Here is a 25,507-nt window from a genome sequence, read left to right as displayed (position 1 = left end):
GCCAATCTTGGAGTAGCTGGTCTCTGGGTATTCGTCTGGCCCTGTCGATTTGTTTTTTTACTTCTCCTGGTGGGTAATTCAGGTTTATGAATATTTGGTAAAGATCTTGTAGTTTTTGGTCTCTGTCAGTTGGATCAGAGCAAATGCGATTATATCTAAGAGCTTGACTGTAAACAATGGATCTAGTTATGTGTGCAGGATGGAAGCTAGAAGGGTGTAGGTAAGTATAGTGATCAGTAGGTTTTTGGTACAGTGCGGTACTGATCAGGCCATCCTTGATTAGTACTGTAGTGTCCAGGAAATGTATCTCTTGCATGTTGTAATCGAGGCATAAGTTGATGGTGGTGTGTAGATTGTTAAAGTCTCTGTGGAATTCTTCTACAGAATCTGTACCATGGGTCCAAATCATAAAGATGTCATCAATGTATCTTAAGCAGAGGAGGGGTAATAGGGGATGAGAGCCGAGGAATCATTGTTCCAGGTCAGCCATAAATATATTAGCATATTGTGGTGCCATGCGGGTGCCCATAGCAGTTCCACTAATCTGGAGGTATAAATTGTCCCCAAATTGGAAATGATTGTGTGTGAGAACAAAGTTACAGAGGTCAGACACCAGATTGGCTGTGGTGGCATCAGGGATGGTATTCCTGATTGCTTGTAATCCATCTTTATGTGGAATATTAGTGTACAGAGCCTCTACATCCGTTGTGGCAAGGATGGCATTAACAGGAACTTTTCCAATGTCTTGTAATTTCCTAGTTCTCCTGTTCTCATGTGCTTCAGTGGAAGATGAATTCCATACTGCATGTCCCTGGTTCTGACTGTGCTTACCCTTCTGGGACAAAGTGGGAGGAGCCCAGAGCTAACCCAGCATTTAGTCACTAAGATAGTAACCGGGAATATTTGCTGAGAGTTAACTGGTAGATGCATGCTCAATGGCTTAATTAGGTTGGAGGCTGATGAGCTAATGAAAGCAGTCAACCCCTCAGCTGGGAGCAGTTAAGGGATATATATTCTCAGGGCTTGTCTTCACTTCTGCTAAGATTGACCCGGTCAAGTTTGATTTCTTTACTACATGCGCAAAATCGATCCTTCTGGGGTCAGCAGTTGACCCCTGTACTCCTTGCTATCAAGAGGAGTAAAAGAGGTAGAGGGGAGAAATGCTCCTGTCAGCTTTCCCTAGTGAAGGCAGTCCAGTAAGTTGATTTTTGATACGTTGATTCTAGCTATGCAATTTCCATAGAATTTCAAATCTGAAATTGACTTACTTTCCTAGTATAGACCAAGTCTTAGGGTGAGAAGATCTGCTCCTTCCTGGAACACTGGCTAAGGTGAAGTCTATGTCTACTCATAAATTGCTGCATAAGGCTGAAGTCTGGGGGAGACCTAATAAGGAACACACTGGTGCTTATAAAGTTGGAAAGCATCCAGCCTGCTTGAGGAAGTTCTAGGGAGTCTTGTTTCACCCTCGTCTTGAACTGCAGCCTGCAACTCATCTCAATAGGCTTCAACGCATATCAGCAGCCCCCATCTCTCTGCTTGTCCTGCCCTGCCCAGCTAGAACAGCTAATGCTGCTAAAGTGGTGTCCTCACTTGCAAAATCTCTTCATGCGCTTCCTCTTGTCTGCTATGTCATAGTCAAGCTCTTTGTCCTCTTCTCTGAGACGCGGCATCGCTTTGAAGGGGGTAGGTGACACCTTTCAGAGCAATAGGGCCAGCTCTCCGCAGACTCAGGCAGACACCACTGCTGTAGGGCATGTGTTTGATATTAACTTCACACCTCTGAGGGCTATATTTTTACATGAAGCTGAGGTTTTGAAGACTAGCCAACCACAGCTGCTGCAAGAGGCAGGTGGTGGTCTTCCCCTCTCCCCACAGCAGAGAGAGCTTTGAGGAGCAGAAGAGTAGTTTCTTAAGAGGAGAAGGAAGCAGCAAAAGCCCAGCAGCTTAGGCCCTCTCTGTTCCTTCTTCTCCATGTGAACAATAGTTTGGCTCCGCTCTAGTGCAGGCACCCAAGATTGGGAAGGACACTCATGCTCCCTCAGAGCTGCCCTCTCCTTGCGCTGACTGTAAGCCTGGGGGAATGTCATGAACCCCTGCAGCTGGCTTCCCTCTAGGCATGGGGGTGGGTGATGATTTCCACAGTTGCAGGAGCAGAGTAGGGTTACCATGTATCTCAGACTGGACACCATTGCCGGGCACGGCATTTGGTTGGGAAAGCTGGCATCCTTAGAGGTGAGCTGGGAGGGAAGGGTTGTAGCACTGTGGTATAGCTGGGTGAGCAGAATTGGTGGGGTGAGGGGTTGGGGCAGTATGCTCTGGGGTGGGGGTTAAAAGGTCATGAGACAATTCAAAAGCATTATATTTTAAAAAAAAATCTCATGAGCTCTGGATTTTTGTGGTGGCCTGATCTAACTTTGACTCTCTTACATCAAGTCTCAGAGGGGTCGCTTACAGAATCACAGAATCATAGGCCTAGAAGGGACCTCAGGAGGTCATCTAGTCCAGCCCCCTGCTTCAAGCAGGATCAACACCCACTAAGTCATCCCAGCCAGGACCTTGTCAAGCGGGGACTTAAAAACCTTCAGGGGGGAGAATCCACCACCTCTCTCGGCAACACAGTCCAGTGCCTCACCACCCTCCTGGTGAAATAGTTTTTCCCAATATCTAACCTACACCTCTCCCTCTTCAACTTCTGACCATTACTACTTGTTCTGCCATCTGACATCACTGAGAACAGTTTTTCACCCTCCTCATTAGAGCTCCCCTTCAGGAAGTTGAAGGCTGCTATTAAATCACCTCTAAGTCTTCTCTTCTGTAAACTAAAGAAGCCCAAATCCCTCAGCCTATTTTCATAGATCTTGTGCTCCAACCCCTTAATCATTTTTGTTGCCCTCTGCTGAACCTGCTCCAGCAAATCCACATCCTTTTTATACTGGGGGGTCCAAAACTGGACATAATATTACAGATGTGGCCTCACCAGTGTCGAACAGAGAAGAACAACTTCTCTAGATCTGCTCGTAATGTTCCACCTAATGCACCCTAGTATGCTGTTAGCCTTCTTGGCTACAAGGGCACACTGTTTACTCATATCCAGCCTTTCATCCACCACAACCCCTAGGTCCCTTTCCATCGTACTGCTGCTGAGCCAGTTGGTTCCCAGCCTATAACAATGTTTGGGATTCTTCCGCCCCAGGTGCAGGACTCTACACTTCTCCTTGTTGAATCTCATCAGATTTCTTTTGTCCCAGTCCTCCAATTTATCCAGGTCCCTCTGGATTCTGTCTCTACCCTCTCTCTACCTCCTACCTCTCCCCCTAGTTTTGTGTCATCTCCAAACTTGCTGAGGGTGCAATCCAGTCCCTCATCCAGGTCATTAATAAAGATGTTGAATAACACCGGCCCCAGAACCGAGCCTTGTGGCATTCCGCCTGAAACTGACCGCAGTCGAGATATTGAGCCATTGACCACTACCTGTTGGGCCTGACCATCAAGCCACTTTTCTATCCATGTAATAGTCCAAGGATCCAATCCATATTTCCTTAACTTATGGACAAGAATGTTGTGGGAGACAGTATCAAAAGCTTTGCTGAAATCAAGGTATATCACATCCACTGACTTCCTCATGTCCACAGAGCTTGTTACCTCATCTTAGAAGCTGATCAGATTGGTCAGGCAGGACTTGCCCCTGGCAAATGCATGTTGGCTACTTCTGATCACTTTCCCCTCTTCCAAGTGCTCCAAAATGGATTCCTTGAGGATTCCCTCCATTATTTTCCCAGGGATTGAGGTAAGGCTGACAGGTCTATAGTTCCCTGGATAGTCCTTCTTTCCTTTTTTAAAGATGGACACTGCGTTTGCCTGTTTCCAGTCATCCAGTATCTCCCCTGATCTCCAAGAGTCTTCAAAGATAATGGCCAAAGTTTCAGCAATGACCTCTGCCAATTCCTTCCGTACTCTCGGGTGCCTTAAATCCAGACTCATGGATTTGTGTACATCTAGTTTTTCTAGATCGCTCAGAACTTGTTCCTTCCCCACAGATGGCTGCTCTCCACCTTCTCATATTTCATTGTCTAGGACCGTCATGTGGAAGTTGACTTTGTCCGTGAAGACTGAGGCCAAAAAAGCATTGAGTACTTCAGCTTTTCCTGCATCATCTGTCACTAGGTTACCTCCCTCATCCAGTAACAGCTCCACACCTTCTCTGATAACCCGTTTATTGTTAACATGCGTGTAGAAACCCTTCTTGTTACTCTTCACATCCCTTGCCAGCTTCAGTTCCAATTGTGCTTTTGCTTTCCTGATTACTGCCCGGCATTCTCCAGCCGTATGTTTATACTCCTCCTTAGTCAACTGTCCACGTTTCCATTTTTTGTATGCATCCTTTTTGAATTTAAGCTGACTAAGGATTTCCCTGTAAAGCCAAGCTGCTTGCCTACCATGTTTGCATTTCTTATTATGCAGCGGGATGGTTTGTTCCTGTGCCTTCAGTAAGACTTCTTTAAAATACGGCCAGTTCTCTTGAACTCTTTTCCCCTTCATCTTCCTTTCCCAAGGGATCCTGCTCATCTGTTCTCTCAGGGAGTTGAAGTCTGCTGTCCTGAAACAAAGGGTCTCTATGTTATTGCTCACTTTTCTTCCTTTTATCTGGATCCTGAAATCTACAATCTCATGGTCGCTGCAGCCCAGGTTTCCTCCCACTTCTATTTCTCCTACTAGCTCTTCCATGTTTGTGAGCAGCAGGTCAAGTTGCACACAGCCCCTGGTCAGTTCCTTCAGTACTTGTACTAAAAAGTTATCCCCAACATTCTCCAAAAACTTCCTGGATTGTCTGTGTGCTGATGTATTGGTCTTCCAACAAATGTCTGGATGATTAAAGTCTCCCCTGAGAACCAGGGCCTGTGATTTGGAAGCTGCACTTAGCTGTCTGAAGAAAGCCTCATCTATCTCATCTGCCTGATACGGCGGTCTAGAGCAGACACCAACTACAACATCACCTCTGTTACTTCCACCTCTAAGCTTAACCCAAAGACACTCAACTGGATTTTCTTCTTCCTCATACTGGAGCTCTAAGCAATCATACTGCTCCCTCCCACAGAGCGCAAATCCTCCTCCTTTTCTCCCGTCTGTTCTTCCTAAACAGTTTATAACCCTCCATGACTGTGCTCCAGTTATGCAAATTGTCCCATCAAGTCTCCGTTATTCCAACCATCTCATACTTCTTTGACTGTGCCAGGACCTTTAACTGTTCCTGTTTGTTCCCTAGGCTTCTGGCATTAGTGTACAAGCATCTTAGAGGAGGGGCCGATTGGCCCACTTTCTCCTCTTCACCCAGGAAACCCACTTGATTGTTCCCTCCTCCTTCCCCACTTACCTCAGGGCTTGTGTCACCTTCCCCCAACGAACCTAGGTTAAAGCCCTCCTCGCTAGGTTTGGAAGCCTGCTCAAAAAGATGCTCTTTCCTGTCTTCGTTAGGTGGATCCCATCTCTTCTGAGCAATCCATGTTCACGAAAGAGAATCCCATGGTCAAAGAAACCAAATCCTTCCCTGCTAGACCACCTGTGCAACCACGTGTTTACTTCTGTGATTCGACGATCCCTACGTGAATCCCTTCCTTCCACAGGGAGGATAGATGAGAACACCACTTGCGCACTGTATTCCTTGATCTTCCTTCCTAGGGTTACATAATCCGCCATGATCCCTTCAAAGCTGCTCTTAGCGGTATCATTGGTTCCTACATGGAGAAGTAAGAAAGAGTAATAGTCTACAAGTTTAACAGTTTTTGGCGGGGACTCTGTATTGTCCCGGATTCTAGCTCCAGGCAAGCAGCAAACTTGCTGGGATTCTAAGTCCAGATGGCAGATGGATGACTCCCTCCCTCTTAGGAGGGAGTCCCCGAACACCACCACCCGTATTTTTCTCCTAGCGGTGGTGGTCATAGAACTCCCATCCCTAGGACTGCGCATCCCATGCCTTAGAAACTGTGAGGACTCTTTCAGATCCAATCCCTGTGAGGTATCAGCCCCAATTGTCTCCACTGTATCACCTGTGGAGAGAGGCTGAAAGCAGTTACTTAACTCCACTGGAATTGGAGAGACCTGAACTGGTTTTCTCCTCCTGGAGGTAACATGCTTACATCTCTTACATCAACTTACACATGCTTAGTGATGTTTAATTCATAGATCCATAGAACACCAGAACTGGAAGGGACCTCAAGAGGTCATCGAGTCCAGTTCCCTGCCCTCTCGGCAGGACCAAGCACTGTCTAGACTATTCCCATTCTATGGAATCATAGAATTAACACCATCTTATCCTGCCTATCAACTTGGAATGTCAATGGATGTTCAGGACTTCATCAAAGTCACCCTGAGAATGAATCTGGGGTGGGTGTTAGCAATGTAAAATCCTGGTTAATTAGTAAATCAGTGAGACACTAGACTTAGCTGGTTAATGATTAAACGGGTGGGGAAGAGTGGCTGAGAAGGCCACTCCTGGGCTGGGCGGGTCTGCAGATGGGCTGGAGCTTCCATGGCCATGCTGGAGCACACTCCGCCCACAGCAGCACCACAGGCAGGGGTCCTCTAACCTGGCCAGACCAGTCCTGGTCTGCAGCAGCCCCTACCAATTAACTATAACCAGTAAGCATCATTTGTTTAGGGCGAGGCTTACTATTTAACCCAGCTAAACGTTCACATCCCTAGTGGGTGGCCATGATTTTGGAGATGATTTTCTTTGATTATGTCAAATGAAAGCTGCTTTCCAAAGTCTCCCTGCAGCAAAGGCAGGCAAGCAAGCAAACGGGTCTCTATGTTTAGTTTTATAGTAACAGAGAGGAAGCCGTGCTAGTCTATACACTATCAAAACAAAAAGCAGTCAAGTAGCACTTTAAAGACTAGCAAAATAGTTTAGTAGGTGAGCTTTCGTGGGACAGACCCACTCTGTCCCACAAAAGCTCACTTAATAAACTATTTTGCTAGTCTTTAAAGTGCTACTTAACTGCTTTTTGTTTTGATATGTTTAGTTTTGTTCTTGAGGCTTTATCATCTGAAGCAAATTGCAAATGTGTGTCTCCTTCCATCCCAGCCCTACTGCCCTATGGTTAAGGCTGTCTTAATGCTCACTTCCACAAGTCTGTAGAGCTGTGAAAAACTACATTGTTTTGGGCTTTTTGACACAGTGCTTGTTCTCTCGCTCGTTCGTTTGTGCTCATGGGGTATTTTTCATTCCTCTGAAATATGGCAAGAAATGAGTAGAGAGAGGGAGACAGGTGACTGAGAGGGAAGGCACTAGAAATCCCCTTTTCACTGCATTTTGTTATGCTAGAGACCCAGGGAGTTGTGCTCTTCTCCAGCTGCCAGGAGTTACAAAGCTGATCCACAGCACCCACTGGCAGCACCAAGGCAGTATAGAGGTTTTATTCCACCCGTCTCCCAGCCCCTAGGGTAGAGAAGTTTCTGGGGAAAGGCCTAGCTGGAATGTTCTTGCTGTTTATTTTCTTTAGCTGCCTAAATGGCCCGTTTGTGTTAAGATCTGATAAAAGCCCATTGAATGCAATGGGAGCATTTCCATGGGTTGGGATTGGGCCTGGAGAGCAGTTTACTGGTGACCCGAGAGGGATTTAAAACCTAGGCAAGAAGTCTCCAGCCAGCACCAGAATCTGGGTTCAGAGCAAAGGTGAAAATAAGCCAGTATGCCCTGGTGTGGCACACCAGTAAGAGAGTGGCCAGCTGGGCTTTGGATGCTGGTGGCAACCATACACAGGGATGGTCCTTGTGCCAGTGCCGGGTATGGGCTAATTCATCCTCCTGTTCTGCCCCCACCCACCACAGGAGCCCAAACCACTCCCACCACATGCACCCCCATGCTGGATAGCTGAGGGTGGGAGGCAGAGGCCCCAGCCTAGGTGGGTCTGAGCCAGCACATTCCAATGCCCACAGCCCTTGTGTGGCACAGCAATTGGGCAGCACAGTCACTGCTGCCCCACCGAGCCACAGGGACACGGTGGCCACATGTCTAGCTCTGAATCCCACTCCATGCCCTGCTCAGAGACCCCCCCTGCAATCTTCTGCCCTGAGATCCCCCCACTCCCAACCTCCTGCATCCCCCACCCACTGTCCTGAGCCCCCACTCCCAACCCCCTGCCCTGACTCCTGCACATCAAATATCCCCATCTCCAGCCCACCCCAGGAGCCCAAACCCCTCACCCCATGCGCCCCCAGCCCCCAATCCCTGACCTAAGCTCCCCACACTCCACCCCTCACTTGAACTGCTTGTAGATATACTGTAATCACCCCCCTCCCACCCACTGCTCTGCCTTGAGGCTCCCCCCCACAGGGGGTGGAATATGACAGTATCTGCAAGAAATTTGTTACTTCCATCCCGGTTCAGAGTCACCTTTCCCTCCCTCTACAGGCACAGCTGGCCAGATCCGAGAATCTCCTCCTGGAACTTGAGATCTAACTTGATGAAGAAAATAGAGGCATAGGCACATCCGACTATGAAAGCAGTGCTATAACCCCTATGTGTGTCTAATGCCTGCACCGTGCTTCAGTGAAGCTGTAGCAACATAGATCTGACAATTAAGACTTTTCTTATATATATGTATATATAAATTTTAACAGGTTTATAAATCCCAGCTGTGTAAATATCAGAGACAACACAATAGTAACTAGTATAATAAGCTTTAGTGTAATGAAACATGATATGGTAATATAATAATCAGATCTCTCTGTTTAACAGGATGTTACCGTGTTACAGAGTGTGTATCTTTAAACGTGCCATTTCTAGCAATTTTATTAAATTGAGTGAAATCTTTAATTACACATATGCAACAAATCAAGCTCATGTATCAACTAACTCTTGGATTTTTCAAGATGCAGACAAATTTCATACCATAGCAGTGAATTTTTGCAGTAGAACTGGTCCAGCACATGCAGGAGATCACATGATGTGGTTTTGGAACACAAAAACCAAAAGTTTCAGAAATATCTGCAAAGAAACCTACCTGTGCCTACCATCTTGGATGCAGCAAAAAAACAGATTTTCTTTAAATCTTATATTCTTGCATAGTTTCAGAAGCTAAAATAGGAAAAGACAGAGCTGAAGATATCTAATATGTCTAAATAATTTTTAAGTCACCAGGGCCTGATGAAATGCATCTTAGAATAGTCCATGAGCTGACTGAGGAGATATCTGAGCCATTAGCTATTACATTTGAAAAGTCAGTAATGACAGGAGAGATTCCAGAAGACTGCAAAATGGTATAATGCCCTCTACAAAAAAGAAATAAGGGCAATTCAGGGAATTATACTTAACTTCAGCAGTAGCAGTAGGCATCCTTCAGTCTGCATAGACTATGGATCGCACCCTTTGAAGTTTCAACTGAGGACTTCATTTACAGCGTCTATTGTGACTATGAAGACCCACATGAGAGTGACAGTCCTTGCTGCATCTCTTGCAGATGTGGTGGGTGTCTGGCAAGTCCTTATTGTGCTTTCTGAACGCTCGCTTCTCCTCTGCTAGCTGTCTGATCCTCATCTCGCGCTTCTGAAGGCCCTTGTGTAACCCCTGCCTCCATCTGCTGCGGTTGTCTGCTAGTTCTTCCCAGTTGTCCAGCTCGATGTCTACCTCTCTGAGGTCTCTCTTGCACACATCTTTGTAGCGCAACTTGGGGGTGTCCGGGAGGTCTTTTGCCAGAGGCTAGCTCACCATACAGGATGTCTTTTGGAATCCTTCCATCATTCATCCTGTGGACGTGGCCAAGCCAGCGGAGCCGACGCTGCCTGAAGAGGGTGTGCATGGTTGGGATTCCAGCAAGGCCGAAAGCTAAGTCTAAGGTGCGGGAAGTCCTCGTCAGAGACATGCTGTTCGCAGACAATGCTGCTGTAGTGTCTCACACAGAAGACCAGCTTCAAAAACTGCTGGATCAGTTCTCCAAAGCATGCAAGGACTTTGGGCTTACCATCAGCCTAAAGAAGAGAAACATATTTGGTCAGGATGTTGCTGAATCCCCATCAATCAGCATTGACAACTATACGTTAGAGGTCGTCCACGAGTTCGTTTACCTCGGGTCCACCATCACTGACACCCTGTCGTTGGACACTGAGCTAAATAGGAGGATCGGAAAAGCGGCCACAACTCTGTCCAGATTCAGCAAGAGAGTGTGGAATAACAACAAGCTGCACACTCACACCAAAATGCAAATCTACAGAGCCTGCATCCTCAGCACCCTCCTTTATGGCAGCGAGACTTGGACCCTGTATGCCCGCCAGGAAAAGAGGCTGAACGTCTTCCACTTGCGCTGCTTCAGGCGCATCCTTGGAATATCATGGAAGGACAGAGTGACCAACACCGCCATCCTCGAGCAAGCTGGAATCCCAACTTAACTTCAGTACCAGGAAATATAATGGAGCAAATAATTAAGGTTTCAATTTGCAAATACCTAGAAGATAATAAATAATAGTCAACATGGATTTGCAAGAACAAATCATGTAAAACCAATCTGATAACTTTCTTTGACAGGATAACAAGCCTTGTGGATAAGGGGGAAGAGGTAGAGGTGGTACACCTAGATTTTACTAAGACATTTGATACAGTCCTGCATGACTTTATCACTAACAAACTAATGAAACGCAACCTAGATGAGTTACTATAAGGCGGATGCCCAACTGGTTGCGTAACCATTCACAGAGAGTAGTTATCAATGGGTCATAGTCATGCTGGAAAGGCATAACGGTGGGGTTGCTCTGGGATCAGTTTTGGGACCAGTTCTGTTCAATATCTTCATCAACGATTGAGCCAATGGCATAGCGTGTTTGCTTATAAAGTTTGTGGATGACAGCAGGTGGGGAGGAGTTGAAAGTGGAGGATAGGGTTATAATTCAAAATGATTTAGACAAACAGGAGAAATGATCTGAGGTAAACAGGATGAAATTCAATAAGAACAAAAGCAGAGTACTCCACACACGTTGCTCATATACAAAATTGGGAATGACTGTCTGGGAAGGTAGTCTCAGAGGGTATTAGTCTGATGTTTCACAATCAGTCCTGCAGCACCTTCAAGACTAACAAATGTTTTAGGTCATGAACTTTGGTGGGTAAGACCTACTTCTTCAGGCGATTGTAGTAGAAAATTAGAATCTAGGGTTTATGTAGTGGGAGAGGGCAGGGAGGAAGGAATACAGCATAAAGGGATCTAGATTTCATGGTGGATGACAAGCTAAATATGAGTCAACTGTGTGACACTGTTGTAACGAAAGCAAACATCATTTGGAGATGTATCAACAGGGACATTGAAAGCAAGGCTGAGAAATAATTCTTCCACTATACTCTGCATTAATTAGGCCTCAGCCAGAGTATTGTGTCCAGTTCTGGATGCCCCAGCTCTTACAAAATCCCTATCCCCCTGACCTGAGCCAGGCACCACCAGCCTCCCATATAACCCCATCCTGCTCCTCCTCACCCCCACCAACCAACACTCAGTCACCTTTGCTGGAGGCAGCTAGCTCCACGATGATCTTTGCCAGTTGTCTACTTTTAAGTGGTTGACCTGGTGCAGTCGCTATAAAAAGCAGACAACTGGCGAAGATCCACGTGGAGCTAGCTGCCTCCTGCAAAGGTGACTGAGTGTAGGTTGTGGGGAGAGGAGGAGGAGGATGGGGTTATATGGGAGGCTGGAGGTGCCTGGCTCAGGTCAGGAGGATAGGGATGGCGTGAGAGCTGGGAACTGGTGGTGCCTGGCTTTGTGGGAGGGGAGAGGCTGGAGTGGGCAGCTTGCAGGGCTTGGGTGGCTGGCCAGCTTGCAGGACTCACTGGGCTTATGTGGTTGGCCCTGGAATCGCAGGGCTCAGCTGGCTCGGGCTGGTGGCTGGCCCCAGCAGTGCAGGGCTCGGGAGGCTCAGGCTGGTGGGTGGGTGGATAGGCGGGTGGCCTGCCCTGGCAGTGTGGGGCTGGAGCAGCTGGCTGGATGGTCCTGACAGCGCGGGGCTTGGCTGGCTGGCATCTGGCTGGCCCTGGTGGGCAGGTGGCTGGCCCCTCTGGCACAGGGCTCGGGCAGGCAGCTCTGGCAGTGCAGTTCCAGGCGGGCGGGCAGCTTGTGTGAGCAACTCTGGCGGCTGGCATGGGGCTCAGGCAGCTGGCCTCCTGGGGCTGCACCAGGAACCCACAAGGGACCAAGAAAAATTGTTGGTGCTTCTTCCTAATTTTAAATAAAATTTTTATATCAAGTTAGTGGGTTTATTTTAAATTACATTTTGAAGTTTTTGTTAAAAGCAGGTTGGATGATGGTAAAGAAGAGGTGGGGAAGCATGAGGGTTTCTCAAAAATCAAAAGGGGGGCATGACACCAAAAAGTTTGGGAACCACTGATCGAGGTCTACATCGGGATCAGCAACCTTTCTAAGGTGGAGTGCTGACATTTGACCCTTTGACCTCTGTGTACAGGCCCCGGTGCTGGTGGTACTTTTTAAGGTCACTAATAGTCCTGCTTAAAACAGCTTCATTAATAAATCAATGATCATGCAGAGCTTTACCGTTTAGGTGGTGCTTGGCAGCATTAGCTGCTCTTTTGTTAATCCGCAGGCAGCATGGCTTTGAGCATGGTCCCGGTTGCATGGAGGAAGAGGAGTAGGGTTGAATTCCCCCCTCCTGCCTTGATGAAGATTGGCTTGTGTGTTACTGTTGGCACCCCTGCTGGGTGTTGCTGATCCCTGGTCTAGACAGTGCGTGGTCCTGTCAGGAATGCAGGGGCCTGGATTTGATGACCTTTCTTGATATTCCCACCAGTTCTATATTCCTATGATATATGATGTGTCAGTATAGCTCCTATTCTGAAGGATAAGAACACCTAGCTCTACCGTCTATTCAGGCATTAGAAGTTAGGGATTTTGGACCAGAATTTGATGGGACCCAACATGCCCTAGGTGCTGGATGCGGGTTTTCATGCTGCTCCTGCTTTGGGATACTCCCGAATGAGAGGTTTGCTCCTGCAGGGAGAGCGGCTGAGGCTGTTGTCTGCCTTCATGGTACATATTGGCGCTACAAGCCGACAGGTCCCTTAGCTCCAGCTCCGGCCGTTGTCTCTGGTTCCCTTGCACGTCCCCTGCGCTGGAGGCGGAGGCAGCAATCAGGCCGCTCCGCCTCAGGCTGCAGCCTCCCGGGCAGGATCAGCTGCTGGGGGTAGTGACGTCACGCAGTCTCTTGCCCGCACAACGTTCTATTGAGGCGAGCGCTGAGCGCGTGCTCCTGCGAGCACATGGACAGCAGGCTGAGCTGCTTGCTGCTAAGCGGCCGCGCTCGGGAGCCTCTTTTGCAGCACCCTGGAATGGATTTTATAGCGGGGAACAGCCTGAAATTGCTTGTAAGTTTGCACTAGTTTGGATTTTGTTGGGGTTGCTTCTTGCAATCGCGGGAGAAATACGCAGTGAGTTGCTAAGGTTGAAATAAATGGGGGGTTGGGGGAGGGGAGGATGTTTGTTTTGTTTTTTGTTTTGTTTTAACTACATACTTAAATTGATCGGACTTTTCAGTTGCTAGGCTGTTTGCTGGTTTCATGCGGTCATCGCATTGTTCGTGCCGAGAGATAATTCTTAGGTTTTACAGCACTCGGCGAAAGATGGGCTAAAAATAGACATTTAGAAACAGAAATTAGGGCAAATCGAGCAAGAAACGTTCTGGGTTGTTTTAGAACATAAAAAACCCACCATAATCAGATCGGTGATGATTGGGGAGTAGATTGCAATGAAATGACAAGGCTGGATTCGCCCATCCCCCCACCTCCCTGTCTTTCCCCCTCCCCTCCCTGGCCTTGTTCCGATTATTTTCCAAATACACTACAGGACGGCTAGAGAGAGAAATCAGTGCACGCAAACTCCCTTATTTACTTTTGCAGCTGTGCAACTTTTACATTTTGTTTTACATTTGAGTCAGGGAAGTGGTTGTGCTGAGTTTAAAGTGTGCACGTTTTACTCTGATTGTTGATTTGTTTTCCCGGCTACTTAGATTTGTGCAGGCTGTTGTCTGGTCACACTGCAGATTTATTTTAGGAGCGATTTTATTATTGCTTCTGTATGTTTTATATTAGATATTCAAATTGTAGCCTGTAGATCTGAATGTTGGTGCTCATACCATCTTAAATATGAGCAACTGAATTTTACTGAATGGCGCTTCTTCAGGGCCCTGTAACTAAATGGACAAGAAAAATACTTTATAGCCTCTTGAAGGACATTTTTCCAAAGGTGCTCGTTTCTTCAGAGCCATGGCCATGCATGTTTTTGTAAGGCCACTTATTAAACCCATGTGTATATATTTGGAGTTTTTATAGTTACAGCATATCAATTGTTTAAATAATTGTGTAATTGGTAAACCAAATAGCATCCTAGAAGAGTAAGGTGAAGAATTCCAGAATGAGATTTGAGACCCTTGGTAAAGCCTCCTTTTTTTTTTTTTTGTTAATCATATTCATATCGACAAGTTTAGACATGTTCACTTGTCCATATCTATTGTCACATACGATGAGTAATCACCTCTTATGGATGTGAAAAGTCCATCAAGTCTACTTAATACATCTCATGTTTTTGTGGCTCGAAAAGGTTTTAACTCTTTAGAATTTTGTGTCTTTTGGGCATATATTTTACAGTAATTTAAGCAGTACTACATGTTTAATGAAACATGCAATATGTGCATGTCCTATGGTTTCTAGCATGTGAGAAGATTTTTTTTTTTGTCCTACAATATCTCATTTATTTGACACAACCATGCACTGCATTTCTGCTCAGGGATGAAAGTTAAAGGTATTTTGTGATATTTCAGATATTTTCAGAAAAGCCTTGCTTAAAAATATTGAAGTAACCCCTGGAAATTGATAGTCGTTGTTTATCTGAGGTTCTGTTATGAAGCATACTCAGTGTTTCCTTCCCTCAGACCATTGTTTATATTATTTTATTAAACATTTATATGAGGCCAGTCCTGTTAAGGCCACATCTAATAGATGTCTGCCTCTGCCCCAAAGAGCTTCAAAGGATTTTGTTTCGCGTTTGACCTTATGCCACCATAGTATATCAGCACAAAAGTGTACCATCGCTGAAATAAAAATGTGATGTGTAGTTTAAAGCAGTGTTCTTTTTTTTGTGTGTGTTATTTCTCAGACCTTTCCTGTGTTGATTTCCCCATCCCCTTCCCCACCTTGCATGTGGAAAACCTGTGCAGAGACCAGGCCTTACTAGCATTATTATATCAGTTGCACATGCAGTTGCTTAATTTTATTACTAATGTAGCTGTAGAGGTTCAGCCTGGAGCATATACGCATGCTTAGCATGGAATTGGTGATTCCTTTGTAGGAATAAAATGTACGGATACGTGTCTACAGTAGAGCAGATGTACTGCTTTGGCTAGGCCCAGGTAGTTAAAATGGTACGTGTTTTTGTGCTCTAGACCTGGTTTGAATTGTTTGTCATAACTCTGCCAAATCCACAAGGTGATGTCTTAACAGTGCCCCGGGGACCTCAGTTGCAGAGAAGTTAAGGGCTCAGTCTTTCTCCTATTGAAGCCAGGAGCTAAACTTCTTTGATTTCAGTGATGGAGGCTTGTGAATCCATGCTTTCATAACTGAAAAATGTTTTTTCAGTTAAAGTAGAAGACTGGCTTTTTGTTTGGACTTTTCTCCATCATATAGGTGTTGACAATTTTATAAAATGGCTGCTGATGGTGTCTCCTAAGGATGTAATTGAATTATGAGGTTGTTATGATTTCTCTGTCTCTTTCTCCTTTTGTAATCTAGGCATAGGCCGTGGTAAATTATGGCCCAGAGATTGCAGATTCAAACACACATTTAAATATTACATGTTATCTCTTTGGGTGTAAACAGAATGCCTTACCATCTAAGACAGGTAGGCAATAAGTGATCCATGCATAGGACACAGTTTGCCAGAGTTAAAGCATCTGGCGGCCCACCAGGGACTCTACCTGAGCATCCGTAGGTATGGCCGCTTACAGCTCCCACTGGCTGGAGAGAATGGGAGCTGGCAGCAGATGTATCTGAGGGTGCTTAGATAAATAAAATGTCTGGTGGCCCGCCATAGACTAACATGGGCAAACCGTGTCCTGTCCATGGGCCGCTTATTGCTGATTCTCTCCTAGACAATTATTCAGTCACTCACAATACACCAGAGTTTTGAAGGGCTCTAGGAATACATGAACTTATTACCACAGGTCACAGTTGCTAATGTGATTGAGTACAGCACTGGTGTGGATCAGCATCTTAACAACAAGTCCACTGCACACCAATGGAAATGCTACAGGAGGAGGGACTGAATCATGTTGCATAAATTGATTCAAGTAAAACGAGTTGCATATAATTAAGTTAAGCTTAGGTAAAAATACCTGTTGTTACAGTAGTGCTACCTCCGTTAGCTCAATGGGATTGTGTTGGTAGAAGCGCAACGGTGAGAAATACTGAGGGGGAAAATCACAGTGCAAACCCTGATGGTTTTGCACTGGGTAAGGGATAACAACGCGTTAAAGGTTATCCTTGTGACATACACAGCACACAGTGTAAAATAGAAGAGAGGAAGATGCATTTCCTGATTGGGAAGCTATTGAACTCTTAAAGCAAGGGACTACAGATAGGATTTTGGAGCAGAATTGTTGGTAGTTTTTATTGCGTTCTCCAGTCCTTCCAAAGATGTACTGTTGTAGCTAATTTGTTTACTTATTTATAGAGTTGTAGCAAGGCATTTAGCATAGTGCCTACAGATATAGTTTCAGATATGCAGCTATACTGGATTCATTTCTGCATAGTGATCAAGCGCATATTATGCACTTTTTGGTATTTACCCAGTTCAGTGGAGGTGGGAATGGGACTTTTTTTTTTTTTGACATTATCCCTACTGTAAGGTCAGTTCAGGTTTCTAGGGGAACTATTGAATTCTCTGCCTGTGAAAACGCTGGTAGTCAGTTAGGAGAGAGCTTTCAGGGATCTGATTTTCCTGTATTGACAATGTAGCAGTGGGGAAGAAAGCCCTATCAGATCTCTAAGGTGGAAGGTTGTTTCATGGTGGACGGTTTGCAGAATGGTCAATAACAATGAAGAGAGGGCAGCCAGAAAGAATTGGAAGCATTTGCCCGTTAGGGAAAAATACATTTTAATACAGCCAAGTGGAAGATCTGACACCTAGCAGCAGAGATTGCAGGCAGCACCTCCAGGCGATGCTATCCTGGGAACTAGTGACTCTGGAAATGAGTCAAGCAAGGCTGTCCCTCGGGGGTGAGGGTCCCAGGACATAAATGCCAAGTGTCTTCTGTTGGGGGCTCATGTCCCACTGCTCCCGCCTCATCCAGTTCCACTCCCTTTCCCAAGTGCTGCGCCCTTGCTTCTCTTCCCTCCCTCCCTCCCTCCCCCCGGAGACACTGGAGGGAGGAGGGGTTCCAGGTGGGAAGGAGACTGATCATGGCTGTGCCTCTGCCCCAGAATGTGGGGCCCAGGGCAGTTGCCCTGGTTAGCTGAACCCTAGAGATGGGTCTGGATTCAGGGATCATAGGGACAAACAGCTCCACATGCATTCACTGCGCAATGCGGTAAAATGGGCTAGTGCTACCTGTGGGGGTCATGGTCCAGCTGTCGGGACCCTGTGCGTCCCTGCTTGGTTGCTTTCGGCATGGATGCCTCCCCATGTTGGCAGCCTGTAGGAGATTTTGGTGTGGAGAGACTCTCCACGCGCCACACTCCTGGCTTGCAAATCAGGGAGGGTTTGGCATCACTCCCCAGCTCCACCTGGCATCCTCCCCCTTCTTCTCCAAGAGCTAGCACGCGGTCTTGGGGATGGACAGTGCAACAGAGCTGAGCACGGCTGGCCCCAGTTGTGCCCGCTGCAGAGAGCTATGTCTGCACAGCCTCCATATGAAGGAAGTGAGCCAGATGCAGCTCGTTTGCCGCACTGTTGCCCATAGAACCTGGTGAATGCCGGAAGGTGCCGCATATGCCTGCAAGGGGCTGAGCACCTTCGACTCCTGTTGAAGTTAGTGGGAATGGAGGGAGCTCAGGCCTACTCTTGTGCCCTATAAATGAGCCTGCATATATTTAAGCATTTGTAAATGGCTATACAAACATGACTGGTCTTTGTGATTTGCTTCCCGGCTCAATGGCCAGTCAGTGAGAACAAGGCTTATGGATTAGTTCTCTGTTGCTCTCAGAAAATCTGCCACATCCTTACTGCAGTCATTAAAAAAGCAAAGCAACCTAGTGTTTTTGGAGCTTCTCCTCTGCACCAAACCTGTTTCCTTTCTTGTCTTAGAAGTTCTGTCATGCATGCGAGAGAAGGAGATGACAGGCCCTGGGGGGATGGGTCGGTGCTGGAGGGAGTCTGCTACCTCACATATCTTACTTATTAACATTGTCCGAGTGCCTGTCCTGACCCCCACCCCACATTCCAGGACCAGGGTTTCATTGTTCTAGGCAGGGCTGTCCCTACCAATTTTGGTGCCCTGTGCAGTGTTTGCCTCTGTGGCTCCCCATGGGGTGGGGCAGACACTCCCTGTGAGGGCCCTCTCCCACAGAGGGCTCTGGGAGCAGAAGCTGTAGGGGATAGACCTGGGGGTAGCAGCCTAACTCTTGCCACACCTGACAGGAGGGGTTTCCTGCTCCTGTCAGGCAGCCATCTGTGACAGGAGTGGGGAAACCGTTCCTGTTGGGGCGGCAGCCTGACTCTTGGTTGCTGCCCCTGACAGGAGCCGTTTCCGAGTCCCTGGAGTGGTGGGGAGCTGGGAACCAGGCAGCAGCGTGGCTGCTGGCTGCTCTCCACTTGCAGAGCCAGGAAGCTGACCAGGGCAGCAGCCCTATCCATTTCCTGACTCCAAGGAATGGAGGGGAGCCTAGTCAGTTTCCGGGGACCAGGCTACTGCCTGGTTCCCAGCGCCCCTCTGCTTGTGGGACCTGGGAAACTGATTGATCTGATGAAGTGGCTCTGTCCCACGAAAGCTCATCGCCAAATAAGTCATCTTTTTAGTCTTCAAAGTGCTACGTTTCTGCTGCTTTGTTTCATGGTTTCTGAAGATACATAGTTCCCTGGTTCCCAGCCGCCCTGCACTGGCGGGAACCAGGAAACTGACCAGCCATGAGCTGGTCAGGTTCCTGGGTCCCTTAAGCAGTGGGAAGACTGGAACCAGGCTGCCCCCCCCACCCCATCTCCCTTCCGCTCTGGGAGCCAGGAAACTGTCCAGCCCCGGGGGGCTGGTGAGTTTTGCGGCTCCTGCAAGTCCCCTCCTTTCGACTGGTGCAAAAATTTGAGTTACAGAGGGGTTGCAGGAATGCTACTCCCAAGTAACTTGGGGGTTTACTGTAAGCTATGTGGTTGTAAGCACTGTTACCTGATTTCACTCTAGGCATTGTCAGGATTGCTGTACTTCTATTACTATGCAGGCAAAACCTTTCCTAATATAGAGAAGGCCTCAGTCTGTCGGGGTGGGGAAACCCCTTTATGTCCTGTGTTCTCTGTAGGTGTGTGTGTGTGCCTGGGAAGCATGCTTGTTGGGCTGAAGTAATGTAGTGGAGCTGCCCTGCAGCTTCTGCCTGGCATCTAGCTGTCATGAAGTGTCTTCTTGCCCACTCTACCCTGAGTGACTCCTTGGATTTCCACCAAAAGGTGGTCTGGGGGAGATGAAGGTCTGAGGAGAGGTTTTTCCACCTCAAATGATTCTGGTTTATGATGCTGATGCAATCTTCAGGTCCTGGAAGCAACCAGCTTGGGATGAAGGCCTTCTTGATTGTAGGGGCAAAGTGTGGGCCAGCCGTAGTATTGCCAGCCACCTTTTATCAGCATCTTGTATTTGGTGTCTTTGTGAAAACTGTAGACGCTGGGATCAGGAGATAGCTTGAAATCTCAGATTTTGTTCTTCTAAAACAGTAAGTTTCTAAGCCTTATGATTGTGAAGAATGCAGTGAGTGCTCTTTGGAGGCTCAGAAACTAGAAAGCAAAAACCAAACTGAACCCCGCCAAACTCTACCTTTATTATTTAACACATCATTTTTTTTTTAAAATTGCATGATTATTTGGGGCCTCATTTATTCTGTTAATTCTTAAAAGTGGCCGTGCTGCAGCAATCTCTCTAGAAGCAAGGACAAGAAAACAAAACACTGTACCACACACACAGCTCTCCCTCTGAGAGAGAGTGAACCAGGTGGGACATGACACTTAATGCAGGCCGCCCTCATATGCTACAGGGATGAGAGGAATATAAGAACTTCTATAGAATAGAATAGAAAAAAAATATTGTTTTTCCAGGCATTTTTAGCTGCTTGTGAGAGGGTGGTATGAACTTCTCAGTTCCTGTCCTTGCTAATCCTGAACTTCCAGGTTCCTTATGGTTTGCATCAAAACCCAGGAAACATGTTGAAAATGCCCCCCAAATATATTATTATGGTCTCTCTTTAAGTCCTGATGTTTTTAAACCAGAATTATTAATTTTTGGGTAGGCACTACTGTACTGGCAATAGTAAATAAATAGCAAAGGCTGCTGAAGTGAGGAATATTGTGTTGAAGGAAAGAACATTTCTCATTTTATATGAATAAACACCACGGCCTTGTCTTCACTAGAACAATAGGTGCATTTTTAACTTGTTAACTAATATGTTAAAAATCCTGGCATAGGCAAGACTAATGTGTGTGAAAACCACATCTGCCTTGTCTACGCTAGGAGTGAAATCTTGGCTCTGTTGATGTGCAAAACTCCCATTGACATCAGTGGAGCAGGATTTAGTATGTTGGTTATCATGTTAACAGTAAATATTTTTCTGAGTACAGCTATGGCTTGGAACACAAGTTGGCTTAAATGTCCTCAGTGGGTATTATAAACTTTTCGTTTACAGCGTTGATGATACTTGTATAGCATTTTCCGAACCCTGCTGTCAGAATACTCTAGGCTAGTGGTCCCCAAACTTTTCGGCATCATGCCCCACTTCTGATTTTTGAGAAACCCTCACACCCCCCCGCACCTCTTTTTTTTACCACGGGCCGGCCACCCCCAGCTGCTTGCGAGCCACCTGCCTGAGCCCCTCCCCTCCCCCAAAGTCAGGCACCACCAGCCCCTCATCTTACCCCTTCCTCCTTCTCCCCGCCAACCCACACTCGCTCACCTTTGCAGGAGGCAGCCAGCTCCATGTGGGCCTTCGTCAGTTGCCCGCTTTTTATAGCGGTTGCACCAGGTCGCCCACGTGAAATGACAGGGACTGAGAGCCGGAAGCAAAGGCCGGCTCTTTCTTTGTGCAGGAGGAATGACTGGGCGGGGGTGGAGGGGCTGGGTTGCCTTGCACCCCCCTCCCCCCCGGAATTTCTTCATGCTCCCCCCAGGGGGACACGCCCCTAGTTTGGGAAACCATGCTCTAGTAACTCTAATTGAGCCTCATTGTACTGCTGAGTGATGAATAGACATTGTTATCTCTAATTTTCAGTTGAGGAATCTGAAGAATTATGCAGCCGAAGTCAGTTTTTTCAGATGCTTCCTATTTTGAGTACTCAGCTTGAGGCAGCAACGTCTGCCTTTCAGAAGCAGACTTGGGAGCAGTATGGTTCCGTGGATAGGGCACTAAGGTGGGAATTGGGAGATACAGGTTTTATACCTGTCTCTGCTACTGTCCTGGTGTGTGTCCTAGGGCAAGTCACTTCACTTGCCTGTGCCTCTCTGCTCTTTTGCATGTTGTTTGTGTCATCTGTTAAGATTGTACACGGTTCAGGGAAAGTACCACCTCTTACTGTATGTTTGTGAAGTGCCTAGAATGATGGAGCCTCCAGGCACCACTAGAATACAGACAATTAAAAGCAATAGGTGTTCAGTGACTGTAACTCCGGATGCAGTCAGAGTGCTGAGTTAGCGCCTCTGCAGGTAGAGCTGAGCTCTCTGAAGACATACACCCAGTAACTGACACATCAAGAGGGTGCCTGTGAAAATTTTGGCCAAAATATGACTAGCCAAATATATCAAGTCTGAAAGAACCAGAACTAGGACTCTGTCTTCAGTTCCTGTCCTCTGGTTAGTGCAAATCTAAACGAAGTTCCACTTAAAGATTTGAATTCTAAGTCTCCCCATGAAAGTAATATTAGTTTTTTGGACTGGGAGGGGTGGGGGAAGTGGAGAGTTGTGTTTGCCTGAAGTTGATAATTTTATCTGCAAAAACAAATTTATTCAGTAAAACTCATTGATTTCTTAAAGGTAACTTATTTACACTGAACATAGAGGTGTATTCTAGTCTTTGTCTCTAGTAAGATCTTATATTAACCTTTTCTACTTTTTAACTTTCCTACACTGTTGCACTAGCAGGAGCACTAGCATCGCTGGAGTATGTTTTCCGGCTGCACATCACTTTGACTTGCTGTCTGAGCATGGAGAGGTAAAAATGTCAGTGCCTTGAGTACGCTAGGTCTTCTGAAGCGGTTAACATCAGAGGAGCTGCAGCAAGGAGAATCTTTAACGACAGAGATCAGGATATATAAAGCCTGAGAGACCCTTGGCAGATCACATGGTAGGTCTGCACTTTATTTCTCTACCCCTTCTGCAAAGAAGAGAGAATACTGACTTCACAAGGTAGTATTGAGGTGGCATTAAATAGGAAGTGTTGTCTATGTATTATTATTCCCCCTCGCAAATTCACTTGAGGACGTATCCACTCCTGGCAACTGAGAACATTATGCAAAATATTCAGGGAGGGGTTTTTCAAGGACGACAAAGGAAGTTGGGCGCTCAACTTGTCAAAAATCACAGCCTAAATCGACAGTACAGTGCTCTGACATGCCATTTTTTCCCGAGGTTAATATATGGTTTCCCAAACTGGGGGGCGGCGTGAAGAAACTCCAGGGGGGACGTAAGGCAGCGCAGGCCCCCCACCCCCCAGCCGTCATTCCTTCCACACAAAGAAAAGCCGGCCCTTGCTTCCGGCTCTCAGCCCTGCCATTTCACATGGGTGACCCGGCGCAGCCACTGTAAAAAGCGGGCAGCCGGCAAAGGCCCACATGGAGCTAGCTGCTTCCTGCAAAGGTGGGTGAGTGTAGGTTGGTGGGGAGGAGGAGGAAGGGGTTAGATGAGGGGCTGGTGGTGCCTGGCTTTGGGGGTAGGGAGAGGCTCAGGCTGGTGGCTGAAAGGTGGCTGGCCTGTGGTGAAGAAGAGGTTGCGGGGGCATGTGGGTTTCTCAAAAATCAAAAGTGTGGTGTGATGCTGAAAAGTTTGGGAACCACTGAGTTGATATAAGACCTTATTAGAGATGAGACTAGAATATATGTCTATCTCCCAAGACCATACTCTGTGTATCATTCCACCCTTCTTCGCATGCCACAAGGTCTGGATCAGGTCTATTTTAGGCATCTCAAAGGTGTGACAAAGCATGAAAGCCTGTTCAAAGCCCCTCTTAGCATTAATGTTTTCAAATGGAATTTTAGAGGATTATGATGCCAATAAATAATTGACATGCTCCAGGGCTGAACTCCTGCAGCTGCTGCTCTATTATTGAAGAACTTGTGAGGCTGAACAGGCCAGCACAGAGACAGTTCCCAACCCCTCTCTGCTGCAGCAGGACTGCTCCTTAGTTGACTGATAAAACAGCTCTTTACTGGGCATGGTAAAAAAATGCCAGACGTTTTGTTAAGGGAATAGGGAAAGTCACAGCCCCCACAGTATCACTAGGAATTGCTTGTCCTGGGCAATTAAAAGGCATTGGACATCCTTATTTTTAAATATTTTAAACCTGCGAATAAGAATAGTTTCAGTGTAAACCCCATCCTCCATTTTGCTGGATATGCAGGACAAGACTGGGGGGTCCTAGGTGAAGACCCCAGAAATAGGAAGTGATATAGAACCAGATTTAAAAAGAAAAAAATCAGGAAAGGAGCAAGCTCCAGAGGTAAAAAAGAGAATGCAGGCAGAAGCCCAGCAACAGAGGAGGAATTCTCCAGTTTATTGCACCCGATGAATCATTCATTGGTTACCTGCCCCGTGGGTAAGTGGCTCATGAAGTGCCTTCAGTGCAAGGAGCAGCTGGCCCTCATAGACCATATATGGGTTTGGAGGCCACAGTGGCTGAACTGGAAGAATGAAGGGAGGCAGAGAGGTATACAGATGAGACTTTCCAGAACACAGTCAAACAGTCCCACCTCTCTGCTGTTGAAGAGGATGAAAGTCTCAGCGAAGGAGAACATCCAAGTGGAGTGGGGGGAAACAATCCCATAGCTGTGACCTTCCTTCCAGGTGAAGCTAGTGTACCTTCTTATACTGAGGCTACTGTGGTTATCAGAAGTCACTGGTGTGGTATCCTGACAGGTCTCTTACTTGGTCCAGTCGTCAGAACCATTTGGCTGCATGTGCTTGTTGCTCTGGCTTTGTGCAAGTAACCAGCCCAGCAGACTCCAAAAGAGTCCCCAAGGACCACACGTTCAGGTGAGAGTCCAAGACACCAGGCCAGGTTTATTGTAAGTGAAGCAGAGTCCTGTCATCCCCAGATCAGGGGTCTTTTACACGTGTGCTTGTTACAATGGATTCAGCTCAGTCATTGAGAGGTCTCATTGGCTGCTCAGCTGGACAAAGACAACTCCCTGTGAGTGCATTTTTTCCACACGGATCCAAACAAGTTGCACGTCAGACTGCCACCCTCTGATGTTACCTAGATATCACCCATTACCTTGTACATGGGGGTTTGATCACCGTTTATTATGCTGTCCATTTAAACCTGTTCTGAGCTTGGATCCAGGCCTGCCAGCAGGGTTGGCAAAAAGCGCAGTTGTCCCAGGGCCTGGCGAATCAAAGGCGTCCAGAGCTGCCTGTCTCTGCTGCTACTTTGGCAGTGGCATGGCCAGAGCTCTGGGGTTACCACGGCAATGCTGCTCTGCACAGCTTAGGGGTTGAGGCAGGGAGAGTGGGGAGTGCTTTGGTCTGGGTGGTGCTAAGGACTGAGTGCCCTTGGCCCTGCCTCTTTCACCCTTGGCTTCGCCCCTTCTGGAGCCTGTCAGCCCTGCTGCTTTGGTCAGTATCAGTGTTCCTGCTAATTTTTTCTGTCCATGAGCATAACAAATTTTATGTGCCCTGAGGCATATGTGGCTGTGCACCACCAGTAGAAATACATGCTGATGGCTGAAACAATGAGAAATCCCATGGCACCTTACAGACGAACAGACTTTTTGGAGCATATGCTTCAAAAGATCTGTTAGTCTATAAGGTGGCATGGGACTTCTCATTGTTTTTTGCGAATACAGACTAACACGAATACCCCTCTGATGCTGATGGGTGTGGGCACTCTGCTAATCAGCTGGCATCACTTGAATCCCAAATGCTCAGCTTACTGGGAATGCCGGTCGGTATGTCTGTTTTTTTTGGTGGGGGGGGAAAGGGATGGGGTGTCTTTTACTACCAAGATGTGTTCTGTTACCATTGCTCGGAAATGTTTTCACCACCTGTGCCGAGCACCAGATAGGTGTGTTTCTGCAATATCAGCCCTGTTCGTGCTATATGCTATGAGCAAGTTCCTGCCTCTTGCTCA

At 47.0% G+C, this 25,507-nt stretch overlaps 1 long non-coding RNA gene across 12 annotated transcripts in view; it reads left to right on the top strand.

The window, feature by feature from the left end:
- Positions 1–13,228: 13,228 nt before the first annotated feature.
- LOC142009119 (uncharacterized) overlaps positions 13,229–25,507 on the top strand; it is a 267,936-nt gene continuing 255,657 nt past the window's right edge. For 9 of the 12 annotated variants that reach the window (XR_012644350.1, XR_012644339.1, XR_012644342.1 and 6 more), the window contains exons 1-2: positions 13,254–13,357; positions 22,306–22,507. This is a non-coding gene — a long non-coding RNA (uncharacterized LOC142009119). Of the gene's footprint in view, positions 13,358–22,305; positions 22,508–25,507 lie in introns of all 12 variants that reach the window. The other 3 variants (XR_012644346.1, XR_012644340.1, XR_012644345.1) reach the window with 3 other exon arrangements.

Source organism: Carettochelys insculpta, chromosome 2 (assembly GCF_033958435.1).
Source record: "Carettochelys insculpta isolate YL-2023 chromosome 2, ASM3395843v1, whole genome shotgun sequence".
Taxonomy (NCBI): Eukaryota; Metazoa; Chordata; order Testudines; family Carettochelyidae; genus Carettochelys; species Carettochelys insculpta.
Note: the sequence above shows the minus strand (reverse complement) of the source record. Positions and strands in the feature narration are given on the sequence as shown.